This window comes from Mus musculus, chromosome 1 (assembly GCF_000001635.26).
Source record: "Mus musculus strain C57BL/6J chromosome 1, GRCm38.p6 C57BL/6J".
Taxonomy (NCBI): Eukaryota; Metazoa; Chordata; class Mammalia; order Rodentia; family Muridae; genus Mus; species Mus musculus.
In genome coordinates, this window is record NC_000067.6 from 152,260,996 (window position 1) to 152,282,824 (window position 21,829).

The window sequence follows — 21,829 nt, forward strand, 5'->3', positions numbered from 1 at the left end:
CAAAGAAGAGGCTGCAGGAAACAGCCCATGTGGGGATGGAGAGATGGCTCAGCGGTTAAGAGCAATGACTGCTCTTCCAGAGATCCTGAATTCAGTTACCAGAAACCATGATGGCTCACAACCATCTGTCATGAAATCTGATGCCCTCTTCTGGTATGTCTGAGAGCAGCAGTGGTGTACTGACATACACAGGATAAATAGAATCTTGAGGGGGAGAGGCAGGGGAGGGAGAGGGGGAGGGGGGAAAGGGAGAGGGAGAGTGAGATAGAGAGACAGAGAGAGACAGAGAGAGACAGAGACAGAGACAGAGACAGAGAGAGAGAAAATTCACTCACATCAATGCCTGACACTAGACTTTGCCAAGAGGGAGGTTTCTGTCAGACAAGCCCTGCTTCCTTGAGATTGGCTTTGAGTTTACAGGGGAAAGCGAGATCAGGTCAGACCAGCTGACCAGACACCTCCCTCTAGCTTTTTCAGACCTTGCTACAAGCCTGTCAGGAGCCCAGGGAGTCTACCACCGGTTATGTTTTGGGGAAAAGGACAACAAATCAAAAGGAGAGCTGGCATTGTGCCTCTGGGACCCTCTGCAGAGCCCTCTGCTGTCCTCTCTAAGCTGTGCATCTCTCCAGAGGCGGGAATGGTGGGTGGCTGGTTGAGGTTGTGGATCAGTGACTGTGAGGAGCAGATGGCAACGTGGGGAGTTAATAAATCACAAGGCACTCTGGATGGACAGGCACTCTCCACCCTGGACAGTGGCTGCTCAGCTCTGCTCAAACGCAACCTCCCTTCCTGGCATAGCTCAGAGCTGTCTGTGCTCAGTGCAGCTTTAGACCCTGGTCTCTAAATTCAGTATATACAGAGGTAAGGCACATGTGTGGCAGTTCCTGTGTTAGTAGTAACCAACCAGGTGAGGATGTACAACAGAGAGACTGAGAGAAATTCAAATCAAGAGACTTGGCTTCTACTTGCCATTCTTCTGATGTCTGACTGGGGCATTGGACAAGGAGTTTGGCTTCTTGGAATAATGGTTTTCTATTTCTAAAAATGAAAGGGTTAACGATTGGATTCCTTGAATTTTTCTATTTTATTTATTCCTATTCCGTGTTTATCAATATGTGAGTCTATGTGTGTGCCTGTGTATATCTGTGTGGTGTGTCTGTCAGTCTATCTTCGTGTGTGTGTGTGTGTGTGTGTGTGTGTGTGTGTGTGTATATCTGTCTATGTTGTATGTCTGTCAGTCTATCTTTGTGTGTGTATCTGTCTATCTGTGTGGTGTGTCTGACAACCTGCCTTTGTGTGTGTATCCAAGTCTGTGTGGTATGTCTGTCAGTCTATCTTTGTATGTGTATCTGTCTGTGTTGTATGTCTGACAGTCATTCTTTGTGTGTGTCTGTGTGATATGTCTGTCAGTCTGTTGTGTGTGTGTATCTGTCTGTGTTCTGAGTCTGACAGTCTTTGTGTGTGTTGTGTGTGTCTGTGTTGTGTGCACGTCAGTCAGTCTTTGGGTGTATATACATGCATGCTCTGATGTCTTTTTTTGTGCTGTTTTATTTCTGAAAAGCACTGAAAAGCCCCTTCCATGTCTATAGATAAAAAAAAAATCACTTAACTTGTTTAAAAAAGAAAATAAAAAATATATGCATACGCAATCATTACTTTGGAAACAGTACAGAAATTGCAGGCAGGAGTCTACCACACAATACTTTTGGTGCCTTTAAAGAAAGATCTATTTATGATTTAAAATGCAGATACAGGGACAAAGAGACAGTTCAATGATGACACACATGCTGCTCTTGCTGAGGACACAAGTTGGCTCCCAGAACCCACAATGGTGTCTCACAAACTCACATAATTCCAACTCTGGGCATCTGATACCTCTTTTGGACTCCAAGGTCATCTGCAGACACATACAGATTACACACACACTCACACATACATATACACACTCATACACATGTACACACATGCAATGAATGACACATATACACACACACATACACACACACTCAAACACATACACATATGCGTACTCATAGACATGCACTCACACAATCTCTCTCACACACACACACACACACACTTGTTGTTTTATAAAACAACAATTGCTGCTGTTTGGTTTTACCAAAAAACAACAACAACAGCAACAACAACAACAACAACAACAACAACAACAACAAAACACTCAGGAGCCAGATGCTGGTGTGAAAGCCTGCTAGCCAAGAAAGGCAGAGAGCAGCACTTAGCTGACCTGCTTACTCCGCTGATGTCTCAGAGGGAAAAAACCTGCCTCTTCTCTACTTGGGCTTAAATACCCTTCAGCTCAGAGACCCTCCTTTCTCTTTCCTGGGGTTTCTATGCTCACTCCCTGTCAACTGGCTGCTTGCTCTGCCTCTTGACCGAATCACTGACTTTAGTTAGCTCTTGTTGACAGAAAGCTTTGGGGCTAAAGGTGTGTGCTAGGGCTGAACCTCACCACAACAAGATTTTTCCAGTTCACAATCTTGAGGCTCAAAATGTAATCAAATATCTTGCAACACATATTCACACACACTCATACATACATACATACTCACATACACACTCACATACAACACACACTCACACATTCACACACACTCATACATACATACATACATACTCACATACAACACACACTCACACATTCACACACACTCATACATACATACATACTCACATACACACTCACATACAACACACACTCACACATTCACACACTCACATTCACATACATACTCATTTTAAAAAACATAGTTAAAAAAGAGTGGAAATAAGTCGGGTGGTGGTGGCACATGCCTTTAATCCCAGCACTTGGGAGGCAGAGGTAGGTGGATTTCTGAGGTCAAGGCCAGCCTGATCTACAAAGTGAGTTCCAGGACAGCCAGGGCTATACAGAGAAACCCTGCCTCAAACAAACAAACAAAAAACAAAAAAGAGGGAAAATAGTAACGGGTCACATAAATAAAAGTCTTAACATTGTTTAAATGTCAAGTTTAATAAACCATAAGAGTAGTGCTGTGTTATTAAATAACAATAAAAAGAACACTACTACAGCTTACTCTGTGCTAGGCTCCATGCAGACTGCTTTAAAAGCTTTTTTTTTAATTTACTTTTCAGTATTTGAAAAATAGGCTGAGAGTACATGCTGATAAGAAAATTGAGCTGAGAAAGAGTTTCTTTGGCCAAACATTCGATTAATAAGCAGCTGCTATAAGATTTGAATCCTAACCATTCTAATTCCAAACATATACCGTTGTCATAGTAAATAGTAGCTAACACTTAATGTCGAATTTACCATGAACTAGAAAATATTCTTGGTGTCTTACTCATCTGGATTGTCAGCTCTCATTGGCTCTGAACTATTTTACAGCTCTGTAAAGTATAATAATAATAATGAGACAAATGACTTGCTGTGGAAATGCAGACTAGTTGCTCTCCCACCCCAGGGTGGCTATACCTTATACCTACTTACATATTCATTTCCGAAGGTCTTAGTCTCCATTTATATATGACTGCTGGAGTCCTTTATACCAGTTGCCATGCCTTCCTGATTGCATCGTTCACAGATGATGAACCAAATGCAATGTCTAACATATGTTCATTTTTTTATTTGCATGATAGTCATGATTTAAGATTAAAAACAGTATGTTCTTTAGTAATTATTTACAGAGAAATGAGAGGTGGAAGAAGAGAGATTGGGAGGGGGGAGGAGAGGAAAGATGGAGAGAGCGCACAGTAGGAGATAATCCAGTTGGAACATCTTCACCAGCCTTTTCTACCCATTCCTTTCCCGGTATGTGGTGATGGCAGCTGGGCTATTGCTGACTGAGCCAGTGGCTCATAGCATCTTGCTGCTCTGCCCTGTGAGCAGCCTGTCTGATGCCTGTCTGGTGTTCCTGTCCATTGCAGGTGCTGTGGAGCCTCACCAGAATTGCCTTCTGCTCTGGAGAGCCTTTCTTGGTCTTCTAAAGTACTGCTCTCTCCAAAGCAGTGGGGACAAGGATAGTTGAGACCGAAGGACAAAGTCAAGTAGCTTTCTAGAGTCATCTGTTTGCTTTAACTGCTCTTTGGATCTTTCACAAGATCAAAGCAGCCAAAGTCTGAGCTCGGGGTGGGGAGGGGCTCACGAAGTCCCACCCTTAGCTGGGGAGACACTGGCAACTGATGGTCTCGGGGGAAGGAGAGTTGGTTTTCTTCAGGAATGCAACCCCTGAGAGGCTACCCAGGCTCTAGGAGATGGCTGTGGCCCTGTGCACATATTGGCCAGTACTATGTGAAACCAATAGGCTTTAAAAAGCACATAAAGTTTGAAGGAAAAGCTGCGAGCGGGATCAGAATTGGAGAGAAAAGAATGGGGAGCTTATTTGATCAAAACACATAAGCACGTGGGAAGTTCTTAAAGGTATCTTTCAAGAAAAAAATGTAACAAATACTGCCCCCATCATAAAGGATAGCCATTACTGTGCATCTCCGCAATGTTTCCCATACAGTGTGCATGGACCATTGTACTCCACGACTAGCCTGGAGGCATGCTGGGAGAACATGCTTGTAAGACTTCTAAGACAACCATTTAACCATAATTCTGGGAAAATGTTGAAGCAATTTACCATCTATATATTTCAAGATCAAATGTTTTTACTTTGTTTTTTATGTATATTCTTTTTTTTTTTTTTTGAGATTGTCATTGACTCCTGCTGTTGTCCTAACAAGACAGTTTGTTTGAAAGAAACATTTCCTAAGCCTGTGTTTAAAAACATTGTCAGCTGGTGTTCTGCGGTATCAAAACGTGGAGAAATGCTATTTCACAGCCTCATGGACACATCACCCTGTAACACAGAATGTGTAAGAGCTGAGAAATCTTGATCACACAAAATATCCAAACATTGTTCTCTCTAGACTTGGGAGCTGTGAAAATATTGTTGCTCATCATGGTCTTGATCCCAGGGCTACATGAAAGCCTGAAGCTACCTGACAGCTGTTGGGAGCACAGAGAGTGGGTTGGAGGGCATGAAATGGTCTGAGCAATGATCTGACATGGTGCGGAATGGTGGGTGAAAACACTATCCTCAAACAACTGTAGCCAGGGAGTAGACGTTCTGAGAGTCGGTGTGAGGAACAGAACCAGGGGAGTGAGTGTTAAATGTTGGCATGCCTCATAGATTGGCATCTAGCCCAACTGCGATCAGAGAAACTTCACACAGTAACGGACGGAAACAGATGCAGAGACCCCCAGCCAAACATTGCGTGAAGCTTGGAGAATTCTACAGAAGAGGAGGAAGGATTGTAGGAGCCATATGGGTTAAAGACATCATAAGAAACCCCACAGAATCAACCAACCTGAGCCCATAGTGGCTCATAGAGACTGAACCACCAACCAGGGAGCCTGCATGGGACTGACCAAGGCCCTCCACATATATGTTATAGTTGTATAGATTGAGCATGTTGTGGGATTCCTAACAGTGGGAGCATGGTCTGTCTCAGACTCTGTTGTCTGCTTTTGGGACCCTTTTCCCCTATTGGGTTGCCCTGTCTAGCCTTAATAGAAGAGGAAGTGCCTAGTCTCACTGTGACTTGCTATACCACAGCTGGTTGATATCCACTGAGGTCAGCCCTTTTCTGAAGAGAAATGGAGCAAGAGTGGATGGGGATGGGAGAGGAGGAGGGACTGGGGGAGAGAAAGGAGAGGAAACTGCAATCAGGGTACAAAATAAATAAAATAAAATAAATCATGACAATGCATTTTCATACTTGGTCTCAATCTAATGACTTATATTTATTAAACACAGAATTTCTTGTGCCCGAGAAAAGATGCCAGTGACTGCCCTGAACCTGGAGCTATTACTCTTTGCCCTCTTAATATACATCTAGCCTATTTAGTTTCTTAGTTGCAGTAAACAAAGCAGCAATAAACACAAATGTGCAAACATTTCTGTCTGTGTTGACCCAGGGTTCTTTAGGTAGATACTCAAGAGTGGTGTGTCTACGTCCTATGACGTTATATCTCTTTTTAATCTTTTGAAGAATCTCCATTGTGATCTCCAGGATAGCTTTGAGGAGACCTGGTAATATTCCTTATCAGAAACAAGCTGTGCAGAGGTTCCTTGGATTTTGTCTTTCCCATTCAAAAGTGGATGGTTTTGACAGATGTGGTCATACACCCATACTTCCACAGCTGGAGAGGTGCACTGAAGATACACACTGCTCTGTCTCCTTACCTCTATCAGTGAACTCCAGGCTGTCTTGAAAACCCAGGTGGGAAACTGGAGAGACAGCTCAGTGAATAAAATACTTGATCATTTCTGAATGTACAGCAGACTTGGAGGAGGACTGGCCAGCTTGATAGAAAGGAAGACAGCATAGAGAGGGGCAGATGTCCCAAGATAACTTCTACACAACTAGAGTTTTCAAACTGGTTGTCGTGTCTGTCAATAACATAGGAGGCTATTCTGCTTGCCACAGAGCTTGTGCTTTAGGCACCATGGCTCATCCCTACTGGCCAGCTGTTTCTATGAGGCTGTTGAATGAAGTATGAGCCATACATTGATTCCAGATGGGAATACTGGTACAGAAGGAAACAAGGAGAGTATTGAATTATAGATAGCTTAGTCAAGGTCACCAAGTAGCCAGCACCTAGTGGCATGGTATTGTTTTAAATTTAGCTATTGAGCTACAAACCTATACAGACAGGAAAAGAAAGAAAAAGAAGAAGAAGAAGAAGAAGAAGAAGAAGAAGAAGAAGAAGAAGAGGAGGAGGAGGAGGAGGAGGAGGAGGAGGAGGAGGAGGAGGAGGAGGAGGAGGAGGAGGAGAAGGGAGTTGGGGAGAGGGAGAAGAGGAGGATGGGGGAGAGGAAGAAGAAGAAGAGGGGAGGGGGAGAGGTGGAGGAGGGGGAGGGGGAGAGGGAGAAGAGGAGGAGGAGGGGAAGAGGAGGAGGAGGAGGAAGAGGAGGAGGAGGAGGAGGAGGAACTATGCAGGGAAAACACAGATCAGAAGTATAAACAAGCTGTACAAGAGCACCAGGCGTGGCTGTAGTTGTAAATAATCATTCTTTCTAGTCATCCAGGGCGCCATGATGGTTCATCTCGGATTGAAAGGTGATCTCTAACCAAGAGTTTCCCTCTTCACTCTTGGTTTTGCTGCCTGTTTTCATATTGACTTTGCTTTCCCACACATCGTAGGGATTGCTGGGCCTTGACTCTCTCTCACTTGAAAGATGCTTAACATCACAGATAAGCCCTCTCAGGAAGAGCTCAGCTCTTGACCTAACTGCCCTTAAGTCATTCAAAGGTCCGTCTTCTCCCTAATTACTCTCCTTTGCCCACTCTGGCAAGGGCTATCATACCATTGGCCAGTCACTCTAGAAAAAAAGATCCTTGTCTTGATAAATCATCAGAGCTTTCTGGGAATACTTCTTAAAACTCTCCTTCCTCAGCCTTCCCCACTGCATGTTCTGAATGAGCCAGGGAACCTCTGTCCTTACCCCTAGAGGCCAGTCCAATGGAGCCTAGCTTAAAACGTCACTGAAAAACTTCTAAAAGGGTGTTTAGTTCATATCTGGATAACACTGGGGGTGTGTATGGCTATAATGCACATTCCTCCCCTTGACTCCATCTGGTGCCCTGAAATCTGCATTTTTTTAATTCCATTAATGTATTTATTCACTTTACATCTGCATTTTCAAATAGGAGCAGATTTTGACAGAGGTTCACAGACTATTTGAGAAACATCATTTTAGGGTATTTCTTTTTAGTTTCAGAATCTTCCCTAGAGCCAGTGTGATCTGGTACTTAACCCATTTATTTACCATCCTTGGGAGGCAGGGGGTTAGAGAAAGGTCCAGAAGACAACAGAAGCCATAGATAAAGGGAGGGGCCACACAGCAATGAAAATAGACCATGGCATTAAACAGAGTAAACAACAAGGTGTCTCTGAATGTGGGTGAGACACCCTTCGCCTTCACATGAACACTCTAATAACACAAGAGTAGGAACCGCTCATCAATTGATATTCACATCAAGTCTCACTGGGTGTTACCTATCAGAGGTGTGTTGCTTAGTCCTTGATGAAACTTTCTGTATTTTTGAGAAGATCAGAACTAATCCAAACACATTGCAAATAGATAACAGAGCCCATTTTTCAAGCTTGCTCTTGGCTGGAGTCGAAGCCTGGGCTTTTAGTCACCATGGCAGTACATTGTAGCTAAGATCAGTAGGTCTGAAAAAAGAAATCCATAAATATGATATCATAGTCACTAGGAGGATGATTAGCTATTATAAGGGTACCCTGAAGTTGGTAAGAAGATCCTTTTGTAGTTAAACAGAACCCACCTCAGGGCTGGAGAGATGGCTCAGCAGGTAAGAGCACTGACTGATCTTCCAGAGGACCTGGGTTCGATTCCCAGCACACACATGATAACCCATAACCATTGATAGCACCAGTTCCAGGGGATCCAACCCTCTCATCTGGCCTCTGCCAACACTGCATGAGTGTGGTAGACAGACAGACACGCTGGCACTCACACATATATATTAATTAAATAAAAATTTTATAAAAGTTCGTCTCCACAATTTATCAATTTGATGAACTTGGATTTTTATAGATTGAGTTCCCACTAAAAATATACACCTGAGTAATCTAGGAGAACTTCCTAGAAGACACAGACTTGGTAGGAATCAGACACTGGCTAACTCTCTTCCTTAAATAGCTGTCCATTCCCATGCAAGTGCAACCACTGAATTCAGCTTCTCTCCCCCAGCTGCTGGTGCAGTGGCTTTGCTGGGGTACACGCTCTTGCTGTGAGCTGTGCTATCCACTGCAGTCCTGCAATGAGGAGGAGCCAGGAAGCATCATTGCCTGCCAGCCAGTTCAGGCCGTGCATTAGCAGTCAGCCTACCTCGGCCGGCCTTGCTGCGCAGGCTTGGCCCAATCTGTAAGGCAAGGCAATTTTCCATCTCTAATTTTCTGCAAACTCACTGTCCCCTAAGAACAAATAGCTATAATCAAAATGCCTCCTGTTGACTTTGCAAAACCTTGGAGCAAGGCTAACCACAGGTTTCTAAATGCTCATCTTCAAAGCAGATCTTTAAGGATGTAAACTCAGGGGAGGAAGAGCTTCAAGAGAAACCACTGCAAAGGGCGGTGGAGCTGTGGGCTGGGCATGGTAAAGAGCACCTTGTCCATCCTCCGCACCTTGTCACGTACAGAGCTTTGAAAAGGACTTTTTTTCTGCATTTGGTCTAATAGAATAACAAGCATAAACAAGAAGCAAAGGTTGCTAGAGTCTGGTGTCTACACAAGGTTTTGGAAATGGCCAGCATATACATAACTGCTAAGTCGCAGATAATGGGTGGGGGGAGGGGCTGGCATTGTCAGAGAACAGCCTGAATAATCGTCTTCTAAACAGATGAACTCTGATTCTTCCATTACTCACTTTATCCGTAATGTGTGCTGTGGACTGTCAACTCACGGAGCTGAAGAGGAATTATCCATGCAAGGCACAGACTTACGCTCAGGCTGCTCTTGTTTGCAGGAGATGAGATTAGTGCATAGGGATGAGGTAAGACAGCGGAAATTGACGGCCACCAGGTAGAAGAGATGCAGAGAGTGGGTGACAGGAAGCCAGGGGTGGAAGAGGGTTGAGGTGGACTACAGTTGTCAAGAGAAGTTCAGTGGAAGAGACTTTGCACAGGTTAGGATTTGGAGAGCAACAGAAGCAGGTATGGAGGGCGGGGGGGGGGGTGTTCTAGGAGAGGAGAAGCAGGCCAGGAGTGTCTTTTTTTTTTTTTTCTGCTTGTCAAAGTCTTTGAGGCTTTTCGAAGATGAAAGCCTGCGGATATCTCTGTGTCTTCACAGAAAACCAGTCCAGTGCACACAGTTACATAAAACATGGGGGCACTAGATGATGTCCAAAGGGACAAGTTATGTATTACAGATTTTTAAAAATAGCATCTTATATTCTAAACAGCATAAAATTGAAACCGTATTTCACCTTTTCCTTAGCTTGGAATACTCGAAATGTTTAGTTGTAAAAGAAATAATTATTTGAACAGATATGATCAAAAGTGCATGCCTGTGTGTGTGTGAGAGAGACAGAGAGAGGGAGAGAGAGAGAGAGACAGACAGACAGAGACAGAAAGAGAGAGAGACAGAGACAGAGAGAGACATAGACAGAGACGGAGCATGCACTCTGACCGAGCAGCAGCAAGTCCGAGTGACCCACCTGTTTCTCCCACACCAGTGCTGGGTTTGGAAGCCTGTGCTACCACGTCTACATTTTTTAGGTGGGTTCTGGGAATCTGAACTACAGAGTTGATGTTTATGTGGGAAGCACTTTCCTAAACAAGCCTAGCCTAGCTACCCAATGCTAGTGTGTGTGTGTGTGTGTGTGTGTGTGTGTGTGTTTTAGACAAAAATCTCATTAGGTAGCCCAGGCTGGCCTGAAGCACAGAATTCTCTTGTCTCAGCTTCTTGGCAGACTCTCATTTATATCTGTGATTATTTCCTGTTGCTCTCTAACCAAACAGCTGTGTTTGGAATGGGTGAATAAGATTCCATTATAATGAAAAATATCACAAACCTGCCACTTGGGGAGAAATTTTTGAAATGCTGAAATGGCTGAGAAGATAGTTTGCATCCCATTTGATGATTAAGGGAGAGCACTCTACAGTTCAGATGAAAAGCTGTGTTAGAACCATACACCTGCCTGCAAGCAGGATTTTAACCGGCAATTTGGCTTCTAGGTAATATATGATGACCTACACAATAAATTAATCTTTTTTTTTTTTTATTTCACGAGAAACACAAGGCCAAAACAGTGCCAAGTATGCTCCCCAGAATTGCTTGGCCATGTTCCCAGATGGTTCAACAGCCTAGCTCATCAACCTATTTGCTAGGTGGAGTCTTACTCTTCTGGTCTAACCAGATTGCAACATGTTCTTGTCCCACAGCCCCTGGTATCATGGGACAATAGTATTTTTAACTCTCCCTTGACTGGGGCCATTTTAAGGCTCTCTGTTTATCTCCTCTAGCTTGGATTAAAGTTCTATTAGTCAATTTAATCTCTTGTGGATGTAGATTCTACTTGAAAGATGTTCCTGATCAATGTCATCTATCTATAGTCTGCTTTCAATGATTGTTTTTCATGTCTAAAGATCATTTCCAGTATTCTTTTTTCCCTAAGTTTATTGCTACACAGACATTGATTAATTAATACCTTAATTTTACTTTATGTAGTTGGCTTCTGATAGTTCTAACAACTGGTGTGATTTGCTGTCTCTACTGAGACTCATTCATGGTTATGTTTCCTTTATTTACAATGACTGTATGCAACACGAAGCTTTCATGATAAATTTTTTTGAGGTAGGTTGTAAAGTTTGCTCGTCAGATAGCTTGTGTGTTTGTTTCTACTTTACAAAGATACTAGCTCTCTCTAGTCCTAAGACTTGCTATAAACCTTGAGGTAAGTGTTGTTACTATGGCAGAATCTACAATCCCCTGGGAGATGGGCCTCTGGGCGACCTGTGGGAGATTTTATTGATTATATTAATTGATGTGGGGAAACTCATCTTACTTGTGGGTAAGAGGACCTTTCCCTGGGCTACTTGGTACTGGAGTGGAGGAAGGGAGTTGAGAAGCTCACTCTTTGTGTTATCGTCTATAGATAGTATGTGTGGCTGTTACTTGTGTTGATAACTTACACAATCCGTAAGGTGACATAAAGAGGTAAGTGCCAGGTCTTTAGCATGTACCAACCAGCAAGTCATTTCATTATCTGAGTGATAAAAGGCTTTACCCACCCATGTCCCCCTGTTCCAGGCCATGCATCTAGTCACAGTTTCGAGATGGCAATATCTGTTCAGACACCCTGTACTCAATCTCTTATTCTTCCAAAGAGTAGCCTGGAGCAGTACCCATCAATGGCAATATAGGTCTCCAGTTCTGTTCAGGCTCCCTCAAGTCAGAATCTGATAAAAGAATTTCTGTATAATTTGCCTAGTTTGGAAGTCAGTTCCAGGACATTGAAGGGATGCATAAGCCATGAAAGACATCAAAACCAACCATCAGGAGTTACTAATAGGTTATGATCACTGGCGGCAGCTAAAGCTTGCTACTTCTGAGGGCGTCTAAGGAAGTCGATTAAACACAGCTTAGAACCCTGGTGGAACAGAAAGCTAAATTGTTTGTCCATCAACTCCAAATCCTTCCCATGCAAGGCAGCATGGGTTGCCTCATTCCTTGGTGTATATGGAAGATAGCTAGATTTAGGCCTGCAGCTATACAATTCCCCCAGGAGCCACAGGAAGCCACCAAAGTGTGTGTGTGTGTGTGTGTGTGTGTGTGTGTGTGTGTGTGTGTGTGTGTGTGTGTGTGTGTGTGTGTAAGCCTCCACCGGCAGGTGACCTGCAGGATAAGTGCAGGGATATGGGTGGGGTGTCAGTAGAGCCCCTTTTCCTTGGAAACAGGAACTCACTGAAATTCATTTATTTACCATAATCAAGCAGAGCCACATTAATGTCAAAACAGGAGAAGAATAATGTAAGCCGGAGGCTCACTAATGGGAGCTTGACCTTGTGCAATGCTGTGCAGAGAGAGAACACAGTCTCTAAAGGTTGTTCAATGGACAAAGGTTAAAAAACAGCCAGTAAGCAAAACAAAGTTTTGGTCTCTTCAGCAAATTCCTTCATATGACTGTCCATGCATTTGGCATGAGGTCAGCCATGCAATTAGAGCTTAACAGCAGATAGAGTGATGCTCATTGTACTCACATTAGAGGGGGGATATGCCTGGTGTATACATAGTAATGAGGGGAATGCCTGGTATATGCATATTAGAAGAGGATATGCCTTGCTTGTGCACATTAGAAGAGAATATGCCTGGTGTGTGCATATTAGAAGAGGATATGCCTGGTGTGTGCACATTAGGAAATATGCATGGTATTTGCATATTAGAAGGTATTATGCCTGATACATATATATTAGAAGGGGATATGCCTGGTGTGGCTTTAAAGGAAAAAAAGCTCTTAAGTCTGTGTCAAAAAATTGTGTGGATCCAGTGTTTTCAGTTCTCCAGGATTTTTTGCCAGGACCATGGGGAGGACAGGGCTGGAGATGAAGAATTAGAAGGAGGAGCGGGAATGGGGAGAGGGAGAAGTTTCTCTTCTTATATGGGTATCAAAAGGATGTTAGTCATGCTGTAGGAAATGTTGTGGCCATAATGATGAATGCCTCCAGGACCCTGCCCAAACCAGGGCAATAGGGTCAGCCTTTTAATCATTAACTCTGGCCACTAAGTGTATCCTCAGAGAAATGGCTCCGGATAAATAAATATGAAGCTGGGGTCATGGAATTTGTAAAGAACAATTACAAGGATGCGTTCACTGTTCCTGTATCTAAGGTCGAAAAGTCCTTGAGAGGAGAGATGCCTTTGTGTATGCAAAGAAAGCTAAGTCTTCAATAAAAGTAGCTCCCTGATAGGAGGGGGCCTGAATTAACCTCATGCATTCATTTATTCAACCACAGCAGCCACTGTATGTGGTGTTGGTTTATTATAGTTGTGGTCGTTTATCTTGATTGTAACTTAATTGGATCGTGAGTCAACTAGAAGACGTGCCTCTGGATGGATCTGTGAAGGCATTTCCAGGAAAGATTAAATGAGGGGAAAGGACTGTCCCCACAAAGCAAGCAGCATCTGCCAGCAGTGGCCTAGGGCTCTGAGGGAAAATGGTAGCTTTTTTCTTTTTCTTGCCAATGTTTCATCTGTATTGGTGAGAGCATATCCTCTGTTGCTTCTACTGACATCTTAATGCCAGAACCTTCTAACGTGGACTGAAGACCAGCAGCTCTCCAGGAATCCTCTAGGTTTTCAGTGCCAGATTGGAACTTCTGGGGCATTCATCCCAGTGGAGTGAGAAACTACCAGTGTGCCCAGAGCCGTGGTTGGACAACTCAGCCCATATCTCGTAAGCCAATCTGATAAATCGACTTTGTAATATCTACCCATTCTTGTCCCGCGCGCTATCGTCTTGCCAGCAAGAACACACGCTGACAACCGGATCCTTCTGCAGTCAATCTTTATTGCGCTAGCATCAGCGTGATGAGGAGGAAGACCCCCGAGCCCCAAAAAGGCGCTGCTTATATACACCTTAGTGTGGCGTGTCCACACCTGATTGGCTGATCGCTCAGAGTCTCATTAGCATGTCCCGGGATGGGCCGTGACTTGGCGCGAACACACTCTCACACATGCGCACACTGCTTGTTTACTGAAAAAGGCAACTCAGGCACAGCGGAAGCCAGCGCCATCTTGTAATGGCGATTGCGGGTGCGGCTCTCCACACGTTCTAAGTTGGCTTCCTCAGGAGAATCCTGACCAATATTCGTGAACTGAATAACTGAAGGTTTCTGCCTTCTTTTGGCTTAGCGTAAATAGGAAGTGACCAGTGATGAGCAAGGCAACATGATGAAGTGGCCATAACTACCAAGACCTTCAATAAGCCAAGATTAGAATGGGACCAGGAATGTGGAACTGATATAGTCCTTACAGTCTGTCTCCTAAGGTGACTTCTAAGCATTGTCCCCAACGTAGAAAAGGATGCCAGTATCTATCTACCTGCAGAAGAAGGTTCCAGATCCTTATATGGAAGAAAATGACTGGTAATTCCAAATGCAGCAAAGAGAACAATGTCAAAAAAGCTCTAGAGGACCTGTTGGAGACAACGACCAGAGATGACAAAGATCAGCAGTTCAGCTGAGCAGCATCAGGGAACCCACACAGCGCACAGGACTTAAGAAATTTTAAAAAGAAAAGAGCTGCTTGGAGCCATTGGAAGACTTTTCACTGCGTTCCAAAGATGGACCCAAATCAATAGCACTGGAGGAACAAAGCAAGTGAGCTTTCAACAGTCCTGGTGAGGCACTGAAGGCTTGGCCTGGACTCCAATAGCTGAGGAGGTGATAAAGTACTAAATTAGGGCTTACATCTATGGTGGAGCCGTGAGACTTAGTCACAAGCATATAGGATAATGAGAGAAAGTGTGAAAAATGGACAGAGAACTTGACCCAGAGAGCCAGGAAGGAGGCTCAGTTTACTGGCACTTGGGGGTAGCAGTTTGGCTGGAAAGAATTACACCTTTGGTTTCAATCCTAATAGGATTAGATTTTATGTCTCATAGATGGAACTGTGGTCTGAAGGTTTGTGCTCTCCCAAATCCATATGTTGAAAGCTAATTGCTAATGCGATTCTATTAAAAAGAAGAGCTTTGGGTGGGAGTGGTTAGGTCACGCCATAATACACTTAAACCCTGGGAGAGCACACTCAACCCAGATCTACATCCTAGCGATTCATGGAGGGATGCACTTTCATGAATGGGATTGATGTTTTTATAAAAAGAGCCCAAGAGAACTAGTCTAGCCCTTCCACAATGTAAGGGACACAGAAGCAAGAAACAGATGTCACTGCTAGATCTGTTGGTGACTTGTCTTGCACTTTCCTGACTATAGAATCATAGCCATTAAATTTCTGTTGTATATAAAATTTTCAGCTGAAGACATTTTGTTACAGGAGTATGACCAAATTGAGACAAAAACATTCAACAGATGTTATAACGCAGGCAACTAAACGTGTGTGTGTGTGTGTGTGTGTGTGTGTGTGTGTGTGTGTGTGTACAGTTCTAGGACAAAGTTCTGAATGGAAATGTGACTTAAAAAATTACATTTAAAGCGATGTCAGTAAAACCAGGCGGTGGTGGCTGACATCCTAGCACTAGGGAGACAGAGACAGGCAAATCTCTGAGTTCAAGGCCAGCCTAGTCTATTGTGTGAGTTCTAGGACAGCCAGGGCTACACAGAGAAACCCTGTCTCAGAAAAACAAAAAGAAGGGCTGGAGAGAAGGCTCAGTGGTTAAGAGCACTGACTGCTCTTCTAGAGATCCTGAGTTCAAATCCCAGCAACTACATGGTGGCTCATAACCATCTGTAATAAGATCTGATGCCCTCTTCTGGTGTGTCTGAAGATAGCTACAGTGCACTTATATATACTAAATAAATAAATCTTAAAAAAGAGAGAAACAGAAGAAAAAGAAAAAGCTGTGTCACTAGGAGTAGCCACCAAGATTGATGTAGTTATGGAAAAGAAGAGGCCCACAGCTGTGCTTCTCCAATAGCCTCAAATGCACCTGACAGCCAAGAGGAAGGACGAAAATGAACACTGGATGTGGTATTAATAATCCTGGGATGCAATGACCTGACCATAGGGGAATAAGTGGTGTGGCTCAGGCTGTGTCCCCGAAAGAATGGGGACTTACAAATAAAGGGACTGGAAAACCCCAAGATACCGTAAAAAAGAAAGAAGATGAAGAATTTGTGGAAAAGGAACTCAGATGGAAAATAAAATACATTTTTATAACTACATATAGGATCTTTGCTTACTTTGGCCCCAGTGTAGAGAATTGCCAAAAATAAGATTTCTCTTGTGCATTATGGAAATATTAGTTGTAGGGATCTGTTTAGGAGTCCATGAGTTAGGCATGAGCTGTGCTGAATTTTGGGTTCTGGGGAGTTCTTCATAAATGCTTGCTGTGAGCATTGTATCACTGCCTTGTTTAAAAACATGATTATTCTACTTATGGTCATTTGCTAAGAGCCACCTGTGGCAAGCTATGGCGCTATGCTGCCACAGTAGAGTGGGTTCTTTTCCAGCCCAGATGCTGGCTACAGCTTCCTTGGTGTTTTCTCAATAAGAATCAATTTGATATTGTAGTGAAGTAGGTAAGAAAGGTGGCTGGGAATGAACCTTCCTTACTGAGTAGCCCTTTATTGATAACTATAGATTTGTAGGTGCAGTGGGCTGTGATCTTAGACCTTTAATCTCAGGTTGGCTTGGCCTGAAATAGAACACGCTATTGGGAATCTGGCTTCTGAGATTGCTATGCCTGTCACAATAGCTGTTCCCTGAAGCCTCTGTTTCTTTGCTTGGTTATTTTTGAAGTGTTTATGCTGATCTCTCTAACTAGAATTGCTGGCTGATTTGATTTCATCTGGATTCTATATTATACTGGGATGGTTACTTTCCTTGATCGTTGCCAAAGTCAACCAGCTCTTTAGTACCACTTGCCCCCTCCACATCTGTGATAGGCTCCCTCTCGTGAGTCTGTACTTGATCACTGCCTATCCCGGTCCATGATGTCCCACAACCTTGAGTAGAACATCAAAACGATGAGAGACTTTTTTGAAGTTAATCTTTGTCATTTATTATCCCTGCTTACACTTCAAATCTGAAGGCTATACGGCCACAAGCCTGGGATCCATGACACTCAGAGAAAGCAAAGGCTGAGTGAAGATGATAGACTACTAATTAATTGTTCCCTCAGTGTGTTTGATCTGTCTTCAAAGCACAGAGGCAAAGATGACAAAATGGAACTAGATCTGCCTTTTCCTGGGACAGCTGGTGACTAAGGGCTCATACAGAGGCGGGAGGGGGAAGCCTTTGACTCACCTCATATGTCCTGCTTCCTCAACCTTCCCAGCTTGTGTGTGTGTGTGTGTGTGTGTGTGTGTGTGTGTGTGTGAGAGAGAGAGAGAGAGAGAGAGAGAGAGAGAGAGAGAGAGAGTCAGAGACAGAAACAGAGAGAGGGAGAGATAGAGAGAAACAGAGAGGGACAGAGAGGGGGATGGACAGAGAGACAGAGACAGGCAGAAATAGAGAGGAAGAGAGACAGAAAAACAGAGAGAGAGAGAAAGAGTGAGAGAGAGGGAGGGAGATGGACAGGCAGGCAGACAGGCAGACGTGAGACAGAGAAAGAGGGAGAGAGAAAGCCTGGGAGAGAACATTGTGCAGAAATGTAGTTGTAGAGAAAATGGATACCTTTGTAATGTCACACAACCAGGAAGAAACCAAGCCAAGTCTACCTGCATAAGAAGACACAGTATTCTTAGGTTTTACTTAGCAATACCTCCTCATCCAACTCTTTCCTACACGTGTGTAGCTCAATGGGCTGCAGTATATTAGGGAGCTGTGGGGTGCTGCCACCGTGTGAGATTTTCATCTCTGAACACAGGCACTGTACTTTTTAATGCATCACACTAAGCCTGACACCCCGACTCCCACCCAACCCTAGCCCTGGACAGCAACTCACTCATCTATGTGTATAGTCATTTTATATTTTTAAGATTGTTTAAAAATTTTATGTTTAATTACATGTAGCTGTGTGTGTCTGTGCACTTGTACGAAGGTGCCCCGGAAGGCACCAGTGCCCTGGAGCTAGGGTTACGGTGCTTTGTGAGTTTCTGGATGTAGGTGCTTGGAACCAAATTCTGATCAGTGCTGTACAGTCTGATCAGTGGTGTACAGGCTACATGCTGAGCCGTCTCTCCAGCCCTGGACATTTTATGTAAGTAAAATGCAGCATGGATCTTTTGAAGTAGTTTCTTGTATTTACATACAAGGTCTTTTGCATGCAAGGCTGGCTTAAATGTGCTGGGGAATAGACTCTCTGGCAACTCTGTGTAACATTGTGAGGAACCACCAGACTTCTGAATTTGCTGCACTGTTTCTAATCACCCAACAATAATAAGGAGTTTACAGTTTCTACGTGGCCTCCTTGGCTCTGACTATTAGCTCTCCGTATTCGAGCCATACTGCGTGTGATATTATTTCTCACTGTGGTCTTCATGTGCACTTTCCTGTTGGTTGATGGTGGACACCTTCTAGCTTTCTTGTTGCGCGTGGGGGGGGGGAATTTCTCTTGAAAATCTCTTCAGATTCTTTGCTTATTTAAAAACTAGAATCTGAACATTATTATCAGCTGGCAAGAGTCCTTTTAACCTTCTTGATAGAAATCCTTTGTTACATAGGACCTGCAACTATTTTCCCCATTCTGTGGTTGGCTTTTCAGATTCTCATGGTGTCACATGGTGCCTTCGAGATACTCTTATAAAACGCTGTAAACTAGGGAGCTTAGTAAGAAGAAAAGTTTGTTCCTTGCAATATGGAGGCTGGGAGCCCAAGATGGAAGCCCACACAGATATAGTGACTGGGGAGGCTTCCTTCAAGGTGGCTTTTGTTGCATCACATATGTTAAAAGTGTAATTTATGGAGAAATGACTCCACAGTTAATAGCTCTTGCTGCTTTTACAGAGGACTTGAGTTGTCTTTGGAATATCCACATCAGGTCATTCACAACCACCCATAACCCCAGCTCCAGGGAATCTGTCGCCCTCCTCTGGCCATTTCAGGTACTGCACTCATGTGGAGTACACATACACATACACATAAATATAAATAAAATACAAAATTAAAATAAGAGCAAGTTCTGTCTAGGCAGAGATATTGTTATGTTTATAAATTATCCATAGTACTTAGAGCAGTGTCTGGCTCAGAGAATGTAATCAATACATATTTTTATTTGAACAGAATGACACTTGTTACATATTATATAATATTCTCTTAACAAAAATACTAGAAATTCTATTTCTAAACCTCAAAAACAACCAAAACACAGAAAAAGCAAGTGAGTGCATAAAATATTGTAAACATTATATGAATTTTGACCATGTAAAATTAACTATCTGATGAACTGAAGCCAATCTATGAGTAGCCATAAGGGAGAGATGGGACAGGAAGGCCGAGCTGTTAAACCTCCTATTGTCTTAGAGGAACAGCAAGAAGTGTTGCCAAGGTAATAAACTGGGAGACAGAAGGTTGGAGGTACCATTTACATCTCTAGAAGTGTTTCAAAGAACAGAAAAAAAAATCTGGCAGTTTTTAAGGGTGGAGTACAAATAAGCCAAGAGCCTTATCTTTCTAAAGGGACACAATACATACATCCTTTGGGCTTGATCATAAAAATTAAGGCGATGGTAAATTGTTATTGTGGGCATTTGCATCAGAGGAAAATGTCAAGCTGTACCTCTGGAGCATGCCATCGGACTGGACTTTTTATTTAAAAATACCTTCTAAAACTAAAATGAGTTTGTATTGTCACGCGCCCGTGCTTTAAGATGCTTTAAAATTAAAACTAGGTTTCTCTAAGAAAAAAGAATAAGAAATTTAGGACAGAAAAGAAAACCTGAACAGTTTGCAAGTACATACTGCGTACCAGCAAGGACCATCCAACATTCTGCAGACATTGTCTGAGGGTGAGGGTGAGAGGCATAGACAAAGACGGAGGCAACTCGCCCATGTTCGGTGTGTCTGCAACCAAGCCAGTGAGAAAGCCCAGACTTCCTGGATTCTGCATACAAAGACAGATATGGATGGAATTCTCCTTAGAAAACCCACCACATATTGATATGACGACAGCCAAGGAGGAGACCCAAGCGAATAGATGCCACACTCTTGTGTTTACAGCTTGGAGGACGGCTGCATTCTTCCATCCAGTCATCTGGAGCCAATATGCACATTGCCTGTCAGGATACAGACCAGTGTGCCTCTGAGGCACCTGACTGGAATATCTATCAGCCGAGGAAGACGGCAGCAAGGCAGAAGATGACAACCGCTGTAACCGCCAGTGTTGATTCCCAGTCTCTTAACATAAGTCTCACATCTTGCAGTATGTGTAAATGCTTCTACGGTTTTGTAGCCTCTTAAGAAAAAACAAATCTAGATTAATGAGCTTGATAAATATTATTTGGCTACATGTCTCTTATTAATTCAGGCTACTAGCATGGGGAGAACGAGGGAAAGGCATATTTGCTTGATCGGGTGTCATTTGGAGCATTGGTTTTGTTTTTAATGCAGATTTTAAAAAATATTTATTTGTTTATATTTCCTAGCATTCTTAGCGGGAAGACTTGAGGGAGAAGAAAGCATCAAATGATCCCTCTCATTCGATCAATAGGCTCCTCCACCTTTCTCTCCTGCTTTCCAAAACCCACATAAATAATCCGAGAGCAAGTCTATACTAGACAGTACTGGCTCAGATGGTCCAAGTGAGTGTGGGGCAAAGCACAGACACCCTATGGAAAGTGTGTGACCAAAGCCAACAGAATCTGAGAGATAATTCTGAGAGCACACAGTCTGGTGTTTTGGTATTTTAAAGGGTGGGGGGCAGATGGAGAGGCCATTAAGGACCACACTTTAGTGTGTGGACTGAAACAGAAATGATGAAGACAACAGAGAGAGAAACAGTTCTGAGAGAGGAACGGGGTGACTGTGAATTACCAGCGTGTGTGCATGTGTGCGTGTGTGTGCGTGCATGTGTGTGTGTGTGCGTGCGCATGTGTGTGTTTCAATGGACAGCGGTGCATACGTGTATGAGGGTGCTCATGCATATGATTGGCCAGAGGCCAGAGGCTGAGGTTGGATGTCTTCCTCAGTCATTTTCCACCACATTAAGGCAGAGTCTTTCACTTGAGCACAGAGCTTTCCAATTCAGCTATGCTTGCTAGCTGGCGTGCTCCAGGAATCTCCTGTCTCTGCCTCCCGAACAATGAGATTGCAAGCAGCTCCTTACCCAGCATTTCTGTGGGTGCTGGGATCTGAACTCTGATCCTCGTGCTTGCATGACAACCACTTTACCCACTGAACCATCTCCTCAGCAGCTCCTAACCAGGGGTTTTATTGTGACAAAAGTGATACTTGCCATCTTCACCATTCTGTGTATATAATTTAGTGAATTAGTTACACATACATAGTTGTGCAGCTATCACATTCGTGTGTCTTTAGACCTTAGTTTCAAAAGTTACATGCATGAAACAGTAATTCTGTTTCTCACCACCACCCCCCTTAATTCCTGGATGGCTACTGTTCTCTGGATTTGACTAGTGTGGGAATGAATCATTCTTAGTGGAGGACTGCTGGGAGTTATATCCAGTAGCAATT

The 21,829-nt window shown here is 43.5% G+C and overlaps 1 long non-coding RNA gene across 2 annotated transcripts in view; it reads right to left on the bottom strand.

Moving 5' to 3' along the window:
* The window catches only part of Gm36920, a 75,685-nt gene that overhangs the window by 46,688 nt on the left and 7,168 nt on the right, over positions 1-21,829 (bottom strand). The window contains exon 4 of one of the 2 annotated variants that reach the window (XR_387476.2): positions 19,391-20,591. The exons of the other annotated variant lie outside the window; for it this stretch is intronic. This is a non-coding gene — a long non-coding RNA (predicted gene, 36920). Of the gene's footprint in view, positions 1-19,390; positions 20,592-21,829 lie in introns of those variants that run through there. 2 annotated transcript variants of the gene reach the window in all.